Raw genomic sequence first — 23958 nt, 5'->3', positions numbered from 1 at the left:
GCCCTGTACAAACCTGAAAGCAAAAGCTAGTTATCTGAAGTTGGAGAATTCAGTTCTGAGACCTGCAAGCTGCATTGTGTCTAGCTGAAAAAAAGACAGGTGTTGTTGTTTGAACTTAAGCTAGGCAACAGCACTCAAGGTCAAAGGGAGAAAGGTCAGAGTGGGAGTGGGATGAGGGATTAAAGCAGAAATCAACAGGAAACCCTGTGAGTTGAGCACTGGTGCTCCACAAAGCAGTCACCTAATCTGCACTTGCTTTTGTTCCAATGTACAGGAGGCCACACTGTGAACACCACATGCAGTTCATGAAGAGAGTCTGCAAGGGATTTTTCTACATCTCTTAGTCCTTCACTTCAGCGCTCAAAGTTTTGCTATCAGCTGTAAACACATTTCACCTCCCCTCCAAAAGATTCAAACTGCCTTTAAGTAATATAATTCCCAACCCCACAAGGACATGTACACCCAACACATAACAATACTGGTTGCAGATCAGAAACATGAGAATTGGGCATTAATTTCAGTGTCTCTGGATTCGTGTTTCATACTTGAAATGTCTTAGAATTTGGTTTTTTATCTTTGTGGAGGTCTTGAAAAGGAATGCATTAATTTAACCATCATCGCATGACAGTAGTTATCATTTGTTTTTAAAGTCGGCAGGAAAATTTAGTAGGTGTCACTCATGGTTTTCAGTCCTGTGTATCCTGTTTAGGGGGTAATTGTTGGTCCCATATCCTGGTTTAGATGCAGATGTTAACACATTAATGGTCTGATTATGAAAATTACATTCCTGAGGAGAACGCAGTTAAAGTTCTGGAGAGCTGTAGAAAACATAACAAGGATCAGTAACTTTCTTCATAAAGTTAGTCTTGTGCTGGCTGCAATCAACGCACCTGTCTACATTTATCAGCCCTCAGAGCAAAAAGTGAAATTAAGAGAGTTGAGTACACCTTGGCACTTCATAATTGCCTTGGAAGTAATGACGCAAAACACCAAAGAACATCATGTTTATTTCATAATGCATCGGAAGATAAAATACAATTGGAACACTTGAGTTGGCAACAATCCATTTTACCAGCCTTCCTTACAGAGACTTATTAGCCAGAACCATGAAAGCGCCTAATGGACTTGTTAGTAAAAGAAAATCTTAATGAGACTAAAGGAATGGTGGTAATGTGATTAGAAAATTACCTAAGAAGCAGAAAGCAGAGGATAATGTTCGTTTTTCAGGCTGGAAGGAAGAATACCTAGGGGTCTCAGTGAAGACCTTAATACTTTTTGTCCCCCATCACTAACTCTGCAGCATCATTTTCCAGTGGTCCAATATTTACTTTTATTTCTCTTTTGCTCTGCATATATCTGAAGAAACTTTTGGTATCCTCTTAAGTATTTTTGGTTATTTTGCCTTCGTATTCCATCTTTTCTTCTTTATGACTTTCTTAGTTGCCTTCTGTTGGTTATCAAAAGCATGCCAATCCTCCAACTTCCCACTAATGTTTGTTCTATTATATGCTCTTTTTTGCCTTTTATTTTAGTTTTGACTTTTGTCAGCTACGGTTGTGCCATCTGTTCTTTAGAATACCTCTTCTTTGGTACGTATCTATCCAGTGTCTTCTGAATTGCTCCCAAAATCTCCAGCCATTGCTGCTCTGCCATAGTCCCTACCAGTATTCTCTGCCAATCGGTATTGGCCAGCTCCTCTCTCATGCCTCTGTAATTCCCTTTACTCCACTGTAAAACTGATACATCTGATTTAAGCTTCTTCTCAAATTGCAGTGTGACTTCTATCATATTATGATCACTGCCTCCTACGAGTTCTTTTCTCTTAAGCTCTAACAATTTCTGTTTGTCACACAACCCCCAGTCCAGAATAGCTGATCCCCTAGTGGGTTGTACCATAAGCTGCTCTATAAAGCCATCTCATAAGCATTCTTCAAATTCCCCTCTTGAGATCCAGTACCAGCCTGATTTTCCCAATCTACCTACATGTTGAAATCTCCCATGTCTATCGTAGGACTATTGTAAACCACCGCTTTTTCACTCTTTGGAGGTCTATTTATAACTTTCATCAGGAACTATTTACCTTTGCAGTTTTTTTCATAGCTTGACTTACAACAATTCAATGCCTTCCAATCCTATGTCACTTCTTTCTAATGATTTGATTTCATCTTTTACCAACAGGGCCACACCACCCACTCTGCCCACCTGCCTGTCCTTTTGATACAATGCGTATTCTTGGATGTTAAGCTCTCACTATAATCTTCTTTCAGCCAACATAAGACCATAAAACATAGGAGTAGAATTAAGCGATTCAGCCCATCGGGTATGCTCTGCTATTTCGTCACAGTTGATCCCGGCTCCTAATCAACACCATACACCTACTCTCTCACCATGTCCCTTGATGCCCTGAAAAATCAGGAATCTATCAACTTACTCTTTGAATATACCAACAGACTTGGCCTCCACCGTAGTCTATGGCAGAGCATTCCACAGATTCACCACTCTTTGGCGAAAAGAAGTCCTACTTACTTCCGTTCTAAAAGATCTCCACTCAATTTTGAGGCTGTGCCCTCTAGTTCTGGATATCCCCACCAGAAGAAGCATCCTCTCCATATCCACCTTATCCAGGCCTTTCAGCCTTTCAGCAGTTGGTAGGTTTCAATGAGATCCCCAATCATTCTTCTAAATTCCAGTGAGTACAAGCCCAAAGCTGCCAAAATCTCCTCATATGTTAACCCCTTCATTCCCAGAATCAGACATAAACTTCCTTTGTATTCTCTCTAATAACAACACATCCTTTCTGAGATAACAAGCTCAAAACTGTTGACAATACTCCAAGCGGCCTAACTAGTGCCTTATAAAGCTTCAGCATTATCTCCTTATTCTTATTTTCTATTCCCCTTGAAAAAAATGCCAACATTGAATTTGTCTTCTTTACCACAGATTTAACCTTCTGGGAGTCTTGCACAAGGACTCCTTCGCACCTCTGATGTTGGAATTTTCTCACCATTTAGAATTTAGAATTTATTTAAGTCTTACATCTGTCTCACAACGTGAGGAAGTAAAAATCTTTGTGTTTTGACTCCATCACAATGTAGACACGTGAATTTAAAAGTCTAATGGCTTGTAGAAAGAAGCTGTCCCATAGCCTGTTGGTCCTGGCTTTAATGCTGCGGTGGCATTTGCCAGACAGAAGCAGCTGAAACAGTTTATGGTTGGGGTGGCTGGTGACCCCGATGATCTTCCAGGCCTTCTTTACACACCTGCTGTTACAAATGTCCTCAGTGGAGGGAAGTTCACATCCAACGATGCACTGGGCTGTCCGTACCACTCTCTGCAGTGCCTAGCAAACAATGTTGGTGCTGTTCCTGTACCAGGCGGTGATATAGCCAGTCAGTATGCTCTCAATGGTGCCCCTGTAGAAGGTCTTGAGGATTTGGGAGCCCATGCCGAACTTCTTCAGTCTCCTGAGGTGGAAGAGACATTGTTGTGCTTTTCTTGCCACAAAGCCGGTGTGTACAGTCCAGGTGAGATTATTGGTGATGTGTATTCTGAGGAATGTGAAACCGTTCATCCTCTCAACTGCAGAACCATTGATGTTGATCAGGGCGAGTCTGTCTCAGTTCCTCCTGTAATCCACAATCAACTCTTTCAGTTTTAGACATTGAGGGGGAGGTTGTTATCCTGGCACCATTGTGTCAGGGTGTCAACCTCTCCTCTGTAGGCTGTCTCATTACCACTAGAAATAAGCCCAATCAAAGTTGTGTCCTCTGCGTATTTGTTCAGCAGATTGGAGCTGTGTGTGGCAGTATAGCTGTGTGTCGGTGTAATGGGAGTAGAGAAGGGGACTCAGATCACAACCCTGGGGGGGCACCTGTGTTGAGAGGCAGAGGGGCAGAGGTGAGTGAGCCCATCCTTGCCACCTGTTGGTGATCTGATAGGAGTTGAGGAACCAGCTGTGCAAGGTGAGGTACAGACCGAGGTCTCGGAGCTTTCAGTCAAATCTGGAGGAAATTATGGTGTTGAATGCTGAACTGTAGTCTAGGAACAGCATTCTAACATATGTATTCCTCTGAGAAACACCACTAATCTCTGGCAGTCAACCAGGAAATGCCCCCTTTATTCCCACTCACTGCCTACTGCCTGTCAGCCATTCCTCTATCCATGCCAGTATCTTTCCTGTACCACCTTAGGATTTTATCTTGTTAAGCAGACTTATCAAATACCTTCTGAAAATCCAAGTAAATGACATCCACTGCCTCTCCTTTGTCCACCCTGATTGTTACTTACTCGAAGAATTCTAATAGATTCGTCAGACAAGATTTTCCTTTCCAGAAACCATGCTGACTTTGACTTATTTTATCATTTTTCTCCAAGTACCCAGAAACTTCATCCTTAATAATGGGCTCCAACACTTTCCAACCACTGAGGTTAGGTCAGCTGGCCTATGATTTCCTTTCTTTTGCTTTCACCTCTTCTTAAAGATTGGAGTGACGTTTGCAATCTTCCAGTCCCCCAAGACCATGCTAGAGTCAAGTGATTCTTGAAAGAGCATGAATAGACCTCTCAAATGTCCTGTACTATGATGAAATCCAATTCTCATTCTTGATCTTCCAGTCTACCTCATAGAAGCCCTTGCAAAGTATTTCACCTCATGTACTGTACTTTCTTTATAGCTGTGAAACTACATTCTACATTTTGTTTTTTTTTTGTTACTTGGATGTAATTATTTATAGAATAATCTACATGGAGAGCATGCAAATGTTTTCTTTATATTGTAGTACATTTGACAATATAAGACAATACCAATATTGAAAGGCTTAACTGATCCCTTGAACATAGGCTGATATAAATTAAACAAAACCTAGAACCTTGATATTACATTAAATGATTGCATGCTTTTCCATACCAGTGTGTATTAAATCCCATTAAATCCATTAAACTCCTCTCCACACTTACCACAATATCACAGCAGTATTATGAAGTTCTCAGTACTGAGGAGGCAATACCATGCTATCTAATGCCTCATGATGAGATGATGTTATACTGCCACCTGATGTGCAGAGTGATAACTAAACCATTGTGTTCTGGAATTATCCAACTGCTTCATTGCCCATCACAACTTGTTTTGTCTTCTGGTGGTGGTTATCACAATTCGGTAGTGAATAATAAACAGAACAAATAAGACAGCAACTGAGTTATTACAACTGAATGGTTCAGAAAGGTGCGTAAATCGTCCATTTCTGAGATGTGGACGCACAGGGTTGTGTGCAGGCAGAACAAGTAATCAGGAGGCTAATGGAATGTTGAGCTGTATTGCAAGAGGTATGGAGTTTAACAGTGTGCCTGTTCGATCAGACCTGGAGTATGGTATTTAATCTCAGGTTATAAAACAGCATTTATTTACATTGGAGAATGTGCAGATGAAGTTCATTGGATTGATTCCTGGGGTGTAGGGATTGATGTGTTAGAAGATTAAGCCTATACTGATTATAGTACTGTATGGATAAATATGGTTGACCTGACTGAAACATATACAATTCTGATGGGTATTTAAAGAGGTGAATGATGAGAGGCTGTTTTGCCTAACTGGTGGGGCTTCCGGAACTGAAGGCATAGTTTTAGAATAAGGTGTCATCCATTTACAACAGAGATGTGGATAAATCTATTCTCTCAGATGGTGGTGAATCTTGAGAAATCTGCTCTAGAGTCCTATGGGGACAATGGGGATAGCAAGGTATTTGAATGACAAGGGAGCCTAAGGGTACAACAGGGTGGAAATGTAGGTCAGTCATAATCATAATGACTGGTTTAGATGATCAGTCTATTCCTGTTGGTTATGCTTTTTCCTTAATTCCTTGTTTGTACATCCATCAATCTGGCAGAAATATTACATAATATCTTCACGTAACAGAACCACCTCCTTGAAGTTGTCTTTAACAGCTGTGGTATGGAAGGGATCTACTCCATCTAGGCTCTGCAGGCATGTTTCAAAATCCTAGTAAACTCAATGAATTTTATTGGTTGTTGCTCACCAATTCAAATTTCAGTTGTGAGTGAGACTGTAGAAATTCCTTTGGCTGCAAATACTGTATATGCCAACTCACAAAGTTGGGCTGGAGGGGTGGTCCACAGGCTAACTTGGGTGGAGAGGTCTTGCATCCTACCATTTGTTGGAGATTGTAATAGGGAATGGGGGAATGGTCATTTTGGGGTTTAAGGTGATCAGGGCTGAAGATCAGGAATGAGGAGTGGTGGTGTGGGGGGTGGGGAGTGATTAGCAGTGAGGTTAGCGTATTGTTCAAGTTTGTTTAATGTCATTTCAACTATATATATGCATACCGCCAAACAAACCAACATTTCTCTGGGCCAAGGTGTACATCACAGTGCATATACGTAGCTCACATGCAACACATAATGTAATACTACCACAAATAAATCAACAGATAATAAGATGCATTTATGACACAAGGTAACCCACAGAGTCAGAAGAGTTATACAGCACAGAAACTGGAACCCACATTGAACATTAATTTTTGTTGCAAATTGAATGCTTCAGTTTGGAAAGAAAATAGAAAAACTAGTCTCCACAAGAGGAGATGGAGAGAACGATCATGGAAAGTTGCTTGAGGCTGGAGAAGCAAACACTACTGACCCCACTTTCATGAAATCAGAACATGGTGCATGCTGTTTTTGGAAATATCAGTCACTGGTGTTACATTTTATTGATTTTATTTTATTGTCATAACATGTGGAATAGCCCTTCTGGCTTTCAAGTCATACTGCCCAGCATTCCCCCAATTTAATCTTAGCCTAATCACAGGGCAATTTAGAATGACCAACTAACCTACCATCTGATACGTCTTTGGGCAGTGGGAGGAAACTGAAGCACCCCAAGGAAGCCCATGTGGTCACAGGGAGAACCTTACAGGCAGCGGTGGCAATTAAACCTGGGTCGCTGGTACTGTAAAGCATTGTGCTAACTACTACACAATCATACTGCCCTAACTGGGACCCAATTAGACCTAATTCCTCAAATACTCGCCAGCAACACTACAGAACTAAATCAACACGCTTCACATGAAAGGTGGATTTCTGCAGCCCTTGCTGACCAATGTTTTCTCTAATAATATCCCTGTGACCTTCCTCAATATTCTACCTTGCATCTTTAATTAATTCAATCAATGAACGTGAGCCTCTAATTGGGGAATCTTCCTCTGAACTGATCAGCTTGCTGAACCATTTTAGGGCAAGTTGAGATTCAACCACATCGCTGTAGGTCTAGAGATATAGATTGTAGGAGCCAATACAGCACCATTTCTGTGGGACGCTAGTGAATCAGAGAGGTTTATATAAGTGATATCTGATGAAAGATTTTAATCCTGAATTGTCAACTCTGATCTTGTGTTTACTGTTCCTCTCTTAATCTGGTGAACATTTCCAATATTCTATTTGTTATTTCATGGTTTTACAATAATACAGGAGTGTCAAGGTCACTATTTTTGTCACTAAATATTTTTCTGACTCTTTTTTGTCTAGCTCAATCCTGCACTCATGTCATGATGTTTAATTCATTGTTTATATTGCATAGATGTAAATTATGTATAACTGATTTTTTATTTAAGTTCCTGTTGCCTTATGATTATCCTAATTCAATAATATACTGTGTTATTGCTGCAAAAAAAAATAATTTTTATGGTTTTTACACCTTGTGTATGTGCACCTACGACAGCAATGAACTTGAACTTGATCCCTCAGCTGCTTCAAATTCCAACTGGTAGGGCAATAATGCAGCTTTCTGGACACAGGTCCTAACTTTAGTCAGAGGACACCTTTTCTCTATCTGAAGACATTATATAGATTCAAGCTGACACAACATAATATTCCATCTTACCATCTTGTTCTCCACAGCCAGATGTCTGTCTGCAAACCTCAACAGCTATTAAAGTTGCTAAAAGAAAATACCTTGTACATGAGTTACTTTCAATCTTGTTTCAGATTCCTTGCATGTCAAAACAGCATTGCAGGACGTTCAAAACCCTTTGTTGCTCACAAAGGGAACTTTGCATAAATTCCTCATTTGTTACCTTTCCCCTGTGGACTAACTTGCTGCAACACACACAGAAATCCCTGAAGTTCATTTACGTGTGAATTTTTTTACTGTCGATAACACCACTCTCATGTCTCACAGGGCCGCAGCAAATGCAGTTGCTACTGAAATGGAACACGTAACATTCAAGCAGCAAGTTCCCACTATCTTCAACGCAATGATGGACGCATCATTTCATTTGCTTCTTAGGAATGTTGATTGTGGGATAAATATTAGAGTCATTGAGTCGTAGAACCTTGCAGCACAGAAATCGGCCTTTCTGCCCATCTAGTCCATGCCAAACTATCATTCGGTCTAGTCCCATCGACCTGCACCTGGACCATAGCCCTCCTATCATATACCTATCCAAATTTAGATAGAACCTATCTTACTCTTCTTCAAGAAGTTACACCATGCAGACATCCCACCCTGCAAAAACTCATTTCAGGGTGGTAGCACCATCAATTTGCAGGAGACTCCCAGAACTTCTGGGAGAGGTGGGATGTCTGCAATAGAGTAGCTCCTTAGCAGCTAGCCAGCTAGTTTAAATAACGTTAGTTATGCTAATAAATGAATGACACCTATTAACCTCACCTCAACATGCCTTTTGCATTTTAACACAGCATGGGCAATAGAAAAATCACTGTTGCAAACAGTGCAGCGAGCAACACTGTCATTATTTTTGATCTCTTTCTCTCTTCCACACTCTTCCTCCCTCCTCTCTCTCTCTCTCTCTCTCTCTCTCTCTCTCTCTCTCTCTCTCTCTCTCCCCCCCCCCCCCCCCCACCACACTTATTTGTCCAAAGTAAACAGGGCTTTGGGTTAACATCTCATTTAAAGGAAAGTACTCAGATATTACCACATTACTTCAATATTTTAGCCTGGATTTCTGCAAAGTGAACTTCAGAATTTCCTCACATGATCTTATGTTGAAGTTGTATAAGATGTTGGTGAGGCCAAATTTGGGATACTGTGTGCCACTCTGGTCACCAAACTACAGGAAAGATATCAATAAGACTGAAAAAGTACAGAAAATGGTGATGTTATTTTGCATGGGTGGAGCAGAACAAAGAGATGCCATATTCTAGAAAGGACAACGTTCAAATGCTTTTCCCAGGTTTGGTGAGGGAGAGGTGAACAATATTTGATAATATCCATGTAAGTTTGTTTATATTTGTTAGTAAATCTAGAATATTGCTGATTTGACATGTTTTACAGGTGGATGCTTTAGATTTTCACGGGTAAAATTGATCGATGCTGGAATAGTGTGATTGTGAAGTTCCTTAATTGGCCTACTAGGTTAGTCTTTTTAGTAATTCAACTACAAGGCAATATATTGTAAATGTTTATTTGGCTTTCTTTACTATTTCATGACGGAATGTGAATGTAACAGAGTAATGTGAATGTGTGAATCTCTGTTCATGTAGTGTGAGCAAGGAGAACTCATTTTCAAAGTCTCACCTAGATGTGTTTTGAAGCATGTGTGTGCGGAATGTGAGTATATCTCTTAGTTAAGAGGATATGTATTTATTCATATTTTCGATGTTGTGTATAAGGTACAGGGTTGGTGGAATTCTAACATGGTTTGTATTGTTTTTCTTAGAATTGCCACTGCCCTATTGGTTTTGTATATTTTGTTTTAGTTATTTTCATACTGCATACGTAACAAGGGTGTGGTCTGAAATTAAACTGAGATTGTAATAGCGGGAACAGTTTTTTAAAATTTATTTTATCGTTTTTATTTTGATACCCCCTTTCTGCATTAAAGCATCTTAAACAGGTAAAGGAATTAAAGATCCGAAAAAGTGTTTGTCGTCCTGCATGTGTATTTTTCCCCAGGCTACAAAGCAGGTGTGGGTCGATGAGATCAGGCAGAGTAACAGTTCGGCACAGGACCAGATGGCTTGAAGGGACTGTTTGGGTGCTGTAGCACTCTATGATGGTGCTGTGATTCAGTATAGAGTCAAGCAACGACTGCTTCCTTCCATGCAAAGTCCTCTAACTTCAGCTACCAAAACCTGTTGTAGCACATAAAGCACTGGGGTACTCAGCAAGTCAGGCTTCATCTGAAATGGAGAGTTAGTACTTTGGATTGAGGCCCTTCATCTGGAATAGGTTCCAGATGCTTAGGGATGATGTGGCAGGCACAGAATGAACAAAACCCCTTTTTATGCAGCAGGCAATGAGTTCTGTTTTTTTTTTCCAGTTCAAAAGCAACTTAGCAATGTAAGTTGAGAATCAGGCAAAGTGCAGAACTGAAACTGCCTTGGTCCATTTTATATGCAAGTAACCTAACATCATAAGGTAATTCAGTCATACAGCATGGAAACAGACCTTTCAGCCCATCAAGCCTGCACTGACTATCAACTGCCCAATCCAGATGAAAGGTTAGAACCTATAACCCTGACTGTCCATTTCCCTCCATAGATGCTTCCCGGTCATATGCTGAATTCCACTGGTGTTTTGTGTGTGTTACTCCGGATTCCAGCATCCAAACTCTTGTGTGTTTACCCATTCTGGTTCTCATTTAAAAAATGCCGCAAGGAGGGGTGGTTTGGGGAGGTCAGTGGTACGGTAATCTTACTTTTATCACATTTGCATGCTGCATACCTCTGGCCAACACCACAGTGGTCTACTTTCATTGAACTAATTGAAATATGTCAGAAGAGATTTCCTTAACTCTCTCCCACCCTAACACTCAATGGAATGTGAATTAACACCTGGAATGTTGGAGGAACTCAACAAGTCAGACAGCATTTGTGGAGGGAAATGGACAATCGACAGCTCAGGTCAAATCTCGTCATCTGGACTGAAAGATAGAGAGAATAGCCAATTTAAAGGGATAGAAGGAAGGGGAGAAGCAAGAGCTGGTAGGTGACAGGTGGATCCAGATGAAGAAGGGTGATAGGCAGATGGAGGAAGGCAGAGTAGGAGTGATGTCAGCATGTGTGAGGGACTGGGCAGAAGTGACAAAGGGCTGAAGATGATGGATTCTGACAGAAGAGGATGGTGGAGGGAGGTGCGGAGGGCAGAGGGTGTAGTGGGGGTAGGAAACAAATGGGTGATGGGCAGATATAGAGAGTGGAGGAGGGGAAAGAGAATTTCTGATGAGTGGCTGAAGAAGACAGAAAAGGAACAGAGGGAGAGGAGTTACTGGAAATTGGAGAATTTACTGTTCATGACGCTAGGTTGTAGACTATTCATCCTTCGCACCAAATGGCTGACAGGGCAGCCTATTTATTTCTTTCATTTTCTTATCCCTCTTCGGTTCCCTGAGGAGTAGTGGCTAATTAACACTGTTGAGGAGGTCTCCAAGTGATTACACTCTGACACTTCACCACCATCACTTCCACAAAACAAGATTAGCAGCATCATTTCACCCATAGCTACCCTTCCCCTCCTCTCCAGACCAAATCCTGACTTTACCTATGTTACTCCATTTTGCATTCAGAATGTTGAGTGTGGATTTTAATTATGTAGCAGACAGAATTATTTCTCCCCATGCCATGGAACAAATATAGTCTCAGGATTAATCAGCAGGAAACCCGATACAAATTTGCTAGCAGGTTTAAACGTTCGTAGAGCTCTATTTCCTTCAAAGTATCCTCGCTAAAAAATCGGTCACATTTCACAATGAGATGTTTTATAGCCTAGAACATTGAACATAGAACAGAAATGGGCCCTCTGGCTTGCAATATTGTGCTGCACTAATTAGGGTGGTAATTAAATGCCTAAATAAACTAATCCGTTCTGCCTACACTATGTCCATATCCCTCCATTCTATGAACAATTATGTGCCTTCAACAAAAGCCCATTGAACACCTCTATCATACTTGCCCTATTGCAGTCACCCTCGGCAGCACATTCCAGCAAACCTTTGCTCCCTGTGTGAAACTTGCCTGATACATCTCTTTTGAATTTACCCTTAAATGCATGCTGTCTAGTATTAAACATTACTCTATCTGCAGTGTGCCTCTCATAAATTTATAAACCTCTTTCAAGTCTCTTTCTAGCCTCCATCTCTCCAGAGAAAACAACCCAAATTTCTTCAACCACTCCTTATAGCATGTGCTGTCTAATCCAGGTGGCTTCCTGGTAAATCTCTCTCTCCCCCTTTTCAAAGCCTCCACATCATTCCAATATAGGGCACCAGAATTAAATGTAGTACTCCAGATGCAGCTTAACCAGAGTTTATAAAGTGTAATACACTTCCTGGCTCTTGAATTCAGTGCCTCAACTGATAAAGGCAAGCATGCCATATGCCTTCTTTATCATTGTATTAACCCGTGGTGCCACTTTCAGGGAAAACATCCAGAATGTTTTCTCCCCTCTTGTTGTGAAAGGACATACAAGCACACACTGATTCCTATTCCCATTTAACAGCTGGCAGTGCAGAGAGGGAAACACTCTTGCTGAGGGATGTGGAAATGAAATGTTTCCTGTACAACGTCTCCCCCCACTGGCCAGTAGAGAAAAGCCTCCAATACCTCTGGAACTACCTTGGAGACACAAAAGATTGCAGATGCTGGAATCTGGAGCAACAATATGCTGGTAGAGCTCAGAAGGTCAAGCAGAATTTGTGGGAGGAAAGGAATTGCAGCTGTTTTGGGTCAAAACCCTGCCTCAAGATTGAGAGTGGAGAAGGTGAGATGGCCAGCCTGAAGAAGAGAAGTAGCAAGAAAGAATTCTGAGGCAATTGATATCACACCTGCTCATGTCCTCTACCAGACACTACCTACCTGTCATCTTACACCTCTCCTCAGTCCACCGATCGTCTTGGAATTCTTTCTTGCTACTCCTCTTCTCCTTTTTGTACTGGCATCTCATCTGTGCAGACTCAATTTTTCCCCCATCAGTTCCAATCACGTTTTCACTTCTTTTTTAAGCATGTTCCCTATGTTACATTAGTGACTAGACTTCATTAACTGTAAAGCCTAGCGATGCTCAAGTCCTATGTGTGGGAGATCATGTCTCCCAAATTTGATAGAGATTTTTTGAAGGAGTAACTAAGAACGTTGATGAAGGCAGGGTGGTAGACGTACTCTATATGGACTTTAAGGATTTTGAGTTTCTGCATGGTATGCTGCTATGGAAAGTCAGATTGCATGTGATCCAGGGGGAACTAGCTAACTAGGCACAGATTTGGCTTGGTGGTGGGAGCAAAGGGTGATGTGGAAGGTTGCTTTTCATACTGGAAGCCTGTGACTCAGGGGTCAGTGCTGAGGCCATTGTTGTTTGTCATTCATATCAACAACTTGGATGAAAATGCACAAAACACGTTTAATAATTTTGCAGATGACATTAAAAACCGAGGTATCGTAGACCATGAAGAAGGTTATCCACAAGTACAGCAAGTTCTTGATAAGCAGGGTAAGTGGGTCGGGGAATGGCAAATGGAATTTATTCGGGTAAGTACGAGGTGTTACATTTGGGGGAAGTCAAGTCAGGGTAAGACTTCCACACTGAATGGGGCCTGGGAAGCATCATAGAACTGAGGGACCTCAATTGCAGTATATACCGTGGTGGTGTCACAGATAGACAGGGTGGTGAGGATTTTGGCACACTAGACTTCATCAGTCAAGGCATTAAGTATAAAGGTTTGCATTATGTATTGCAGTTGTGCAAGTCATTACTGAAGTATTGTGTTCAGCATTGATTATGCTGCTAAAGTAAAGCTGGAAAGATTTACACAAATGATGGTCATAGGGAGAAGATGGCCAGTCTAGGACTTTTATTCTTTGCAGTGTAGGAGTGATGGGTGAGAGGATAAAGTTTAAAAAGAAACAAATCCTTCACACAGAGGATGGTATGTATATGGTAGAGGAAGTGGTTTGGGCAAGTACAATAACAACAATTAAAGGCATTTGGATGGGAAAGAGTTAGGGGCATTAGAGCCAAATGTAGATGTGCTTAAATGGGCACCTGGACCTGAATGGATAAGTTGGGCCAAAAGGACTATTTCTCTTTTGTATAACTCCAGCCTCTCAACAAATTAAACACATATTACCATTTTCTATTCGTCAAAATCAATCTCTTTGAATTTCTCCATGTTATTTTATATTTATCACATTCTCGGCCACTCATGCATTCTCTCAGACAGACAGACATACTTTATTGATCCCGAGGGAAATTGGGTTTCATTACAGTCGCACCAACCAAGAATAGTGAAGAAATATAGCAATATAAAACCATAAATAATTAAATAATAAGTTAATCATGCCAAGTGGAAATAAGTCCAGGACCAGCCTATTGGCTCAGGGTGTCTGACACTCTGAGGGAGGAGTTATAAAGTTTGATGGCCACAGATAGGAATGACTTCCTGTGATACTCAGTGTTACATCTCGGTGGAATGAGTCTCTGGCTGAATGTACTCCTGTGCCTAACCAGTACATTATGGAGTGGATGGGACTCATTGTCCAAGATGGCATGCAACTTGGACAGCATCCTCTTTTCAGACACCACCCTCAGAGAGTCCAGTTCCACCCCCACAACATCACTGGCCTTACGAATGAGTTTGTTGATTCTGTTGGTGTCTGCTACCCTCAGCCTGCAGCCCCAGCACACAACAGCAAACATGATAGCACTGGCCACCACAGCCTCGTAGAACATCCTCAGCATCGTCCAGCAAATGTTAAAGGACCTCAATCTCCTCAGGAAATAGAGACGGCTCTGACCCTTCTTGTAGACAGCCTCAGTGTTCTTTGACCAGTCCAGTTTATTGTCCATTCGTATTTCCACAGCTCATTTTCCCACCTAACTTTGCATTGTCATCAATCTTAGGACCCATTTACTCTGTCCCCTCCTTGATATTGATTATAACTAATTAATATCTCAAGGTTTCACCAGACCACTCATAACCTTGGACTGTGAAGTGTTATACATCTGGGAGGACTGTTTTATTATTGCCTACTCTTTGGCTATGAACATTGTAATAATGGTAGTCAATGAGTAGAAAGCAATGCTAACTCTTCTTCAGTACTGAAATGGCTGATGATGGCGTTAAATGGCGACTTCTTTGCTTGCTTCTTCGGAAACAGCTCTATTTCCATCTTTAATATCTTTATTTTTCCCTTTCAGGGTTCTTGTGAAGACCCTAACCTGGAGTTACACACTGACTATGGTGCTTAGTGAAAATGGAACCCGTTCCCGTGGTTTCATAACCAGCCATTGTTGCTCACCAGGCCAAGGGCTTGACCTAAGGATCTTGGGGCTCTGGAGATGAGTGGTTTGAGGGTCAGGGAGTTGGAATATCTGTGCCCAAAGACTCTTGATCATGATCATTGGGCACAGAGCCTGAAAAAAGGCAACTTTGCGGACTTTTAAAATTGTAAACCAGCCAGTTGTTTGTTATGTGTCTCCACTAGTTGTGAAAATGGAAACACGTCTTTCTCCCTTATTAGAGAGAGAGAGAGAGAGAACTTGTGATGCGTCGAATGCTGGGTGAACAATGTACAGTTGTCTTTGGATAGCTGCAAGTCTGTGTCTTTAATGTTGCTTTGCTCATGCTTGGGTGCTCGGTGGTGGGTCCTGATGCTATTTTCTGCCAGTGGGGGAAGGGGGGACTGTTGCTTGCTGCCGCTTACATGCGGGGTGGGGGGAAGCTGGGGGGGGGGGGGAACTTAGGGTTTCTAACATTTGACTGTCGTTATTTCTTTAGGGCATTCTGCTTCCATGGATGGTTGTGAAGAAAAAGCATTTCAGGATGTATATTGCATACATCTCTCTGACATTAAATTGTAAATTTGAACCTTTGAACTTCACTGTAAGAAGGCACAGGGTATTCACTGAAAGGTGTGATTAAAAAAAGCCAGTGCTCAGGTTTGAGAAAAGAAAAGCCCGTTGCCACAGCCTTTGAATTCCATCCCTTCTCACCTGGTACCACTTCCTGTCATCCTACACACCTCCTCAGTCCAGCAGTCACCTCTGAACCCCTTCATGCCTCTCTCTTTCTCCTCTTTGTCCTGGCCTTCTCACCTCTCTGCTCTCATTCCTGATGCAGGGTTTCAACTCAGAACGTTGAAAATTTCTTGATGGTTTGATTATCTCAGAAACTGCTGATCTCATGGGATTTTTATGAGTTTTCCAGAGTTTATAGAGAATGGTGGAAAAAACAAAATAAAATCCAGTGGGCAGTAGTTCTGTGGGTGAAAATGCCTTGTTATTGAGCGAGGTCAGAGGAGAATGGCCAGAGTAGTTCAGGTTGACAGGAAAGTGACATTCACTCAAATGGCCACGTGTTACAACAGTGGTGTGCAGAAGAGCATCTCTGAATGCACAACACGTTGAACCTTGACATGGACGGGCTACAGCAGCAGAAGACCACAAGCATACACTCTGTAGCTATTTCATTAGGTACACTATTTGACCACTGATCGATTACCCCATCTGACCCCATCTGACCCCATACCCCATCGATTACTCCGGTCAGTTTTCTTGACTTTTGTCAACAAAATACTTTTAAGGTTCAGTCTCTGAAAGCTCAGAATATATTGAGGCAAAGGAGTTTTGGGGACTGGAACATTCATCCAAGGACAGTAATCAACAACTTCAAGAGAGAAGGAAAGGGTAAAGATTTTCAATAATATTTGCGGTGATTACAGACTTTGCTGGTTTTTGTTCTGGATTCGTCATGGACCTCAGCTCACGAAGAAATGCCAAGGAGAAGAACAACATAAAGAATCTTTAAAACTATATGGAAAACTCGATGGACCAGGCAGGGTCTGTGGAGGAATAACAGAGTTAACATTTGGGTTTGATCTGTTGTCATGAATGAAAAGTAGTCAACCTGAAACATGAACTCTGTTTCTCTCTCCACAGATGCTGCCTGAATTGCCGAGTATTTGCAGCACTTCTTTTCTTATTTCAGATTTCCAAGATCTGCAGTACTTTGCTTTCAGAGAAAAAAAAATCAGACAATGTTTGGCAAGCATGGAAGACAGGAAATCATGTTGCAGCCATTCAGCCACAACCAGGAAGCTCAGGAGGTTCACTATTTCAATGAGGGCCTCTGGCAGATTGGTATCATATAGTTACAGAGCAGCAACTACCTTTCCATCAATTATTTAGACAGGCAGACACTTCAAAAAGACTGCATTGTCATGTGAAAAATTGGTAAATATCTGATCAAATTATTCTTATTCATTCATAGAATATTCCATATGGAATTCTGACATGAATTAAGTTTTATACCAGGATGCCATCTGAAGTGTGTGGTGAATCTCTGGAAGTCTATTTACTGGATGGCTATGCAGGCTAGATAAACAGAGGTATTTAAAAAGGGAAGCAGATCTGAGAAGAAAAGCATATTTAAGAGATCAGGGAATTGACAACTATGAGGAACTGGAACAGAAGGGATGAGACCTGTGATAGAGCAGAAATAAATATATTGAAGGGTGGGTCAGGCTTGTGGGGCCAAGTGGCTTACTCCTGTTTCTATTTTCTCAGATTCTCGTGCAGCCTGAATCTAAAACTCTCATAATTATGATTGACAAGAAACTTGTTCTTGCCTTGATCAAAACAAAATCTTGACACTTCTTTGACATTGAAAGGCACTTGGACAGGTATATAGATAAGATAGAATTAGGGAGATATGGGCTATGGGTGGGCAAAATGGATTATCTTAGAAAGCCATGGTGGTTGGCATGGACCAGTTGAGCCGAAGGATCTGTTTCCATGATGCTTTGCTCCGAAACTCTATGACTGCTCCTGTTCTAGGTACGGAAATTTGGAGACAGGAGTATTTCTCACATTTGAAGAAGAAGTGGTTTTAAACATTGTTAAAGATTAGAATACTTTATAACATAAGCAACATACTGTGGGTATTGGAAATCTGAGACCACTTTGAGATGTTACGTAACCCCGTAACCAGATAACTTACCAGCAAAGATAGATGGATCAGCTGAGTCGGATGCTACTATTTTCAAACGTTTTATTCAAAAAGGGGCACAAGCGTATGGTTAATACAAAACATTCAGATCATATACATCGTCAAAACTCAATCCAAAACACCGGTGTAATAATAATCAATCAGAAATAAGCTCTATAGTTGTCTAGGGGTGAGATGCTGAAGATGTTCTATAGGTCAGTTGTGGAGAGCGCCCTCTTCTTTGTGGTGGCGTGTTGGGGAGGAAGCATTAAGAAGAGGGACGCCTCACGTCTTAATAAGCTGGTAAGGAAGGCGGGCTCTGTCGTGGGCAAAGTACTGGAGAGTTTAACATCGGTAGCTGAGCGAAGGGCGCTGAGTAGGCTACGGTCAATTATGGATAACTCTGAACATCCTCTACATAGCACCATCCAGAGACAGAGAAGCAGTTTCAGCGACAGGTTACTATCGATGCAATGCTCCTCAGACAGGATGAAGAGGTCAATACTCCCCAATGCCATTAGGCTTTACAATTCTACCGCCAGGACTTAAGAACTTTTTAAAAGCTATTATTAATGCTTTTGAGATAGTGATTTAGATGCATATCATATTTTTTTACTGAGTTAAGTATTGTATGTAATTAGTTTTGCTACAACAAGTGTATGGGACATTGGAAAAAAGTTGGAATTTCCCCATGGGGATGAATAAAGTATCTATCTATCTATCTATCTATCTATCTACTGAGTCCAATTGAAATATAAAGAGTCACTCAGAAGTTTGCAGGCTTTTCCCTTTCGGGAACCGCTGGGGTTTTCATGTTGTAGAGAGAGAGAGATGATTTAGAAAAGATGAACACTTGCCCGTTGTCTTTGCAGAGCAAATCCTTGGAATCAGGGGAGGAGACTTCCCCGTTGTTCGTTAAAAGCAGTCTTTCGTTGGCTCTAGCCACAGATTCAAAATTTGGAATCTAACGCACGTGGCTTCCTTCAAAATGGCTTCCCGCTCCCACGGGAATCGGTATCGTGCTTCCTTGGTGTCTCCTTGGTGCGTCTGAGGGTTTCCCCCCCTCAGACCCTCCTTTATACTTCTTCACGGGATCGCAGGTGTCAATCAAGGTTGCAGGTAATGCGATCTCTCTCTCAACCAGCCCACTTTGCCCGAGGGCTTTTCACGTGGTCTCCATGAGACAATAGTCAATGTCGCCTTTATTCTGCTTCTTGGGAGAACGTGGTCTTCCGCACGTCCCCCTCTCTCTCTCCCATTTTCCTGTGTCTATTCAGCACGTCTCTTTCCCTCTTGGGTCAGTTGACCCCCCCTCGACTAGGGCTCTTGCGATTCTCACAAAGGAGGGGGCCGAGGGCATAACAGAGATAAACTGACAATCTACGGCAGTCAGAATCATTGGTCCAGAGATAAGATTGCATAGCACAGATTTACATCAGGGAAGAAAAATGAAAATGATCCCTTTGCTGAGTGAAATGCTGTTAAGCTTGAAGGAATCAGTATTCACTGATAAAAGAAAAAGCTTCATCTCAATATAAATCAATCAGAAATTAATGTGAAATTTTGGAATAGTTCTTTTGAGTTCAAAAGTAGTAATCCATGAAAGGAAAAAGCTTTAACTCAATGGAAGAATTTGCTTTGATGAAATCAATCAGAAAATGTCATTATGGATTATAAAAATATAGTTTTAAGCAGAAGGTGATATTCAAAGATAGAAAATGTTTATATTCAGTGTATGAAATTTTTGATCAAGTGAAGCATTCATAAAACTATATAAGACATAGGAACAGTCTGCTCTGTCATTCCATCATGGCTGATTTATTTTCTATCTCAGCCTCATTCTCCTGCCTTCTCCCCATAACCTTTGACACCCTTACTAATCAAGAACACTCAGTGATGTGGCCTCCACTGCCATCTGTGGCAATGAATTCTACCAATTCACCACTCTCTGGCTAAAGAAATTCCTCTTTATCTCTGTTTTAAGATGAGAAGGGGTATATTCAAAGATGATGTTTGGGGTAAGTTATATTTTACCGAGTGTTGGGTGCCTGGAATGTGCTGCCAGGGGTGCTGGTTGTGGAGACAGATTAATGGAAGTATTTAACAGCCCCTTGGACAGGTGGATGAATGTTCAGAGAATATGGTTTAGGATCCGCAAGGTAATGTTGCAGCTCCAAAATCTCTGGTTAGACCACACTTGGAGTATTGTGGTCGCTTCTGGTTGCCTCACCTTAAGGAGATGTGGAAGCTTTCGAGAGGGTGCAGAGGAGATTTACCAGTATGCTGCCTGGATCAGAGAGCTGTCTTATGAGGAAAGATTGAGAGAGCAAGGACTTTACTCTTTGGAGTGAAGGAAGATGAGAGGTGACTTGATAGAGATGATAGGAGGCATAAATAGAGTGGACTAGCAGCACCATGGATAATGTGTAGGCAGAAGGGATTAAGAGTCATTACTTCATTTTATTTAGAGATACAGCATAGGAACAGGCCCTTCTGGCCTAATTAGTCCACGCTGCCCAATTACACCCATGTCACCAATTAACCTACTAATCAGTAATCTTTGGAACATGGGAGCAAACTGGAATACTTGGATAGTGAAGGATTTTGATTTATCGGGTTTAAAGTAAGAACCAATAACTGACAGAAGAAGAGTCTTTATCTCAATATAACATTTTATTTTGACTAAGTCAATCAAATCTTGACAGGGAGACTTGTTTGTCCATGCCAATCAAAAGCTTACTTTGAAATAAAAACCAGTAGACATTTGAAGTAAAGCTTCACTGCCTTGTATTCTGTTTTGATCAAGTCAATTAAAATTTGATTTGGCAGAATATAATGATTCATTCAGCCAAAAATAATTTGTACACTGACATGAAAGCCCTTTTTCATGAATTACACATTTTTACTTGAAGCCAAGTGACTTATAGTGTCATTGTTTGATTCGCTCTCTTACTACAATAACTTTCAGGATGACTTTTCTAACTAAAAAGGAAGACATTTCAATATACCATGATCCTCTTCATCAAAGCAGCTTCTTTCATTGAACTAGAACTATCACTTCCAAGAATAACAGTTCCTCCCTATCAATCAAATTACTTTCAATGATTCACTGGCCGGCTGGTGACACAATGGCATCAGCGCTGGACTCCGGAGCGAAGGCTCCCGGGTTCGAATGCTTTCCATCCGTGCCGGGTTGAGCATTGAGCTAGCCACTCGGCCTCGTAAAAAATACAAGGGTCGAGTCAGGAACGTTCATATCGTGACTCGGTTAATCGGAAAGGATTGGCTGACTGTCTGGTGCGACACGCTAAAATAAATGATTCACTAGGTCTAAACAGCCAAGGATTTTCCTATCATTGTTTACTGCCTTTCTCTTCAAATCATGTTGATCACCCTTGTCACAGACAGGTTCACTTGATGAAAGTAATGCTACTCAATAAGATATAACTTTTGTCAATATGAGTATGTAAATATAGCAAGTGCATTTCAAGCTATCTTACTTGTTGGCTTCTGTTAGTCTCAACAGTGTATTTTAAAGCACCCAGTGCTGCCAAGAGATTATTATCGATAATACCTACCAGCATATTAATTCTGGCTCATAGACTACCTCTGGGTACACAGCAGGTTTGGTTTTGTTTATCGTTGCTGTCAGATAAGACCTTAAGACCATTAGAATTAGGCCATTTTGCCCATTGAGTTTGCTCCACTCTTCCATCATTTATTATCCCTCTCAACCCCATTCTCCCGACGCTGCCCTATAATGTTTGGTGCTCTTATTAATCAAGAACCCATCAACCTCTGCTTTAGATGTATCAGGATGCAGTAATAAGCTTTTGTTGTGTGCATGGGTCATATAAATAATCCAGACAGATCACTACATATGTAACTAATAAAGATATTTTAAGAGGGAATAACATCAGAATGTGGAAGATGCTGTTACAGTTGAAGTTCAAAGTTCAAAGTAAAATTTATAATCAGAGTACATACATGTCACCTCATGTACCACCCTGAGATTCTTTTTCTGTGGGCAAATCTATAGAACTGTAACTATAAACAATGGACGACAAACTGTGCAAATGCAGATATAAATAAATAGCAATAAATAATGAGCATGAAATAACAAAATAAAAGAGTACTTTAATGAGTGTAGTTATCCCCTTTTGTTCAAGAGTCTGTTGGTTGGGGGGTAGTAACTGTTCTTGAACCTGTGGTATAAGTCCTGTGAAACTTGTACTTTTTACTTGATGGCAGCAGTGAGAAAGGAGCATGGCCTGGGTGGTGGGGATCTCTGATGATGGATGCTGCTTTCCTCTGGCAATGTTTTATGTAGATGTGGGCAAGGGTTGGGAGGGTTTTTCCCGTGATGTATTGGGCCGAATCTCTGAGCTTCTGCAGGATTTTCCACTCAAAGGCATTGGTGTTCCCATACCAGGCTGGAATGCACACTTTCCACCACACATCTATAGATCCCACCCTTCAATATATTCTATAGAAGTTTGCCGAGGTTTTTGATGACATGCCCAATCTCCGCAGACTCCTGAGGAAGTAGACAGTCACCAGTAGATTGTGCAAATTGTGCTTTCTTCACAATTATGTTCATATACAGAGAAAGTGCAGAGCAGATAAACAAATAAAGTGCAAGGAGGAAACAGGAGATAGAGAACACCATGAGGAGATAGATTGAGAAATCAGGAGTTCATCCTTTGGTGTACAAGAGATCCATTCAAGAGTTTGATAAAAGTGGGATAGAAGCTTTACTTGAGTTTCAAGGTACGTGCTCTCAAGCTCTTATATCTTTTGGGTGATTGGAGTGGGAAAAGAGGGAATGACTGGGGTCCTTGATTAAGTTGCATGCTCCCAAAGCAGCTAGTAATGTAGACAGGGTAAATGGAGTGGAGGCTGTTTTGCACGATGGACTGGGCTGGACTCAAAATTCTGCAATTTCTTGCAGTCCATGGTGTAACAGTAAACACTGTTGACTGGTGATAAGGATGATTAAAACATTGCGCATCAGCTTTGTGAAAGCGAATCCCTGAAGTCACTCCTAAGCAGATCAATATTGTTACCCACAGGATCACAAGACAGCACAGCTGGAGTGAAAAGTTGGATCAGAGGAGGGTTTACCTGGAGGAGTGAGTAGATGAATCTGCTCAGATTGCTGCAGCCTGAGAGAAACATTGATAACAGGAACATCAAAGGTGCAGGAAAGTGGATAAATAGGTAGAGAAGCCTCAGGGGCTGAACATCACAGCTGAAAACATTCTGTATTCTATAAAATGGAGGCGTAATAAGAAACCTTGACAGGTTCAGTCAAGTACTGAGGTCTCATGCAGCACCCACTGAAATGATGGAAATGTTCTTTATGGCCAGCTATATTCCCAAAGCTGCAGATTACATTGAAAGCATGTTGCCATAAGGGAGTCTGAGAAGGCTGTCAAAGCCTTGACTTGCTTTCAAACGCTATAGTAGTAAAATATCAGTTATAGGTATAGGCAGAGAAATGATAGATGGAGTATAATCCAAGAAAGTGTGAAGCATTGCACTTGAGCGGTCTAATATAATAGGGAAGCACAGTGTACAGTTAAAAGCAGGACCATCAGCAGTATTGATGTACAGAAGCTTCTTAGGGTCCAAGTCCAACTCACTGAAAGTGGAGAGGGTGGTGAAAGGGTATGTTTTTGTCTTGTCTTCATTCATCAGGACATTGAATATAATCATCAAGAAGTCATGTTACAACTGCATAAAACTTTGGATAGGCCGTACTTGGAGTATTATGTGCACTTTTGGTTGCCCCATTACTGGAAGAACAGGGCCTTTGAAAAGGCCGCAAAAGAGGTGTTCTGTGGTCCTGAATGCATTAGATGGTATGAGCTACAAGGAGAAGTTGGAGAGACTTGGCTTGTTTTATTTGTAGAGAAGGAGGCAGAAGGGAGCCCTGACAGAAATTCATAAGATTATCATATCAAATCAAATCAAATTAGATCAAATCTAGTTTAATTATCATTGA

Source organism: Hemitrygon akajei, chromosome 6, assembly GCF_048418815.1.
Source record: "Hemitrygon akajei chromosome 6, sHemAka1.3, whole genome shotgun sequence".
NCBI classification, from domain to species: domain Eukaryota; kingdom Metazoa; phylum Chordata; class Chondrichthyes; order Myliobatiformes; family Dasyatidae; genus Hemitrygon; species Hemitrygon akajei.
This window is presented reverse-complemented; position numbering follows the sequence as displayed.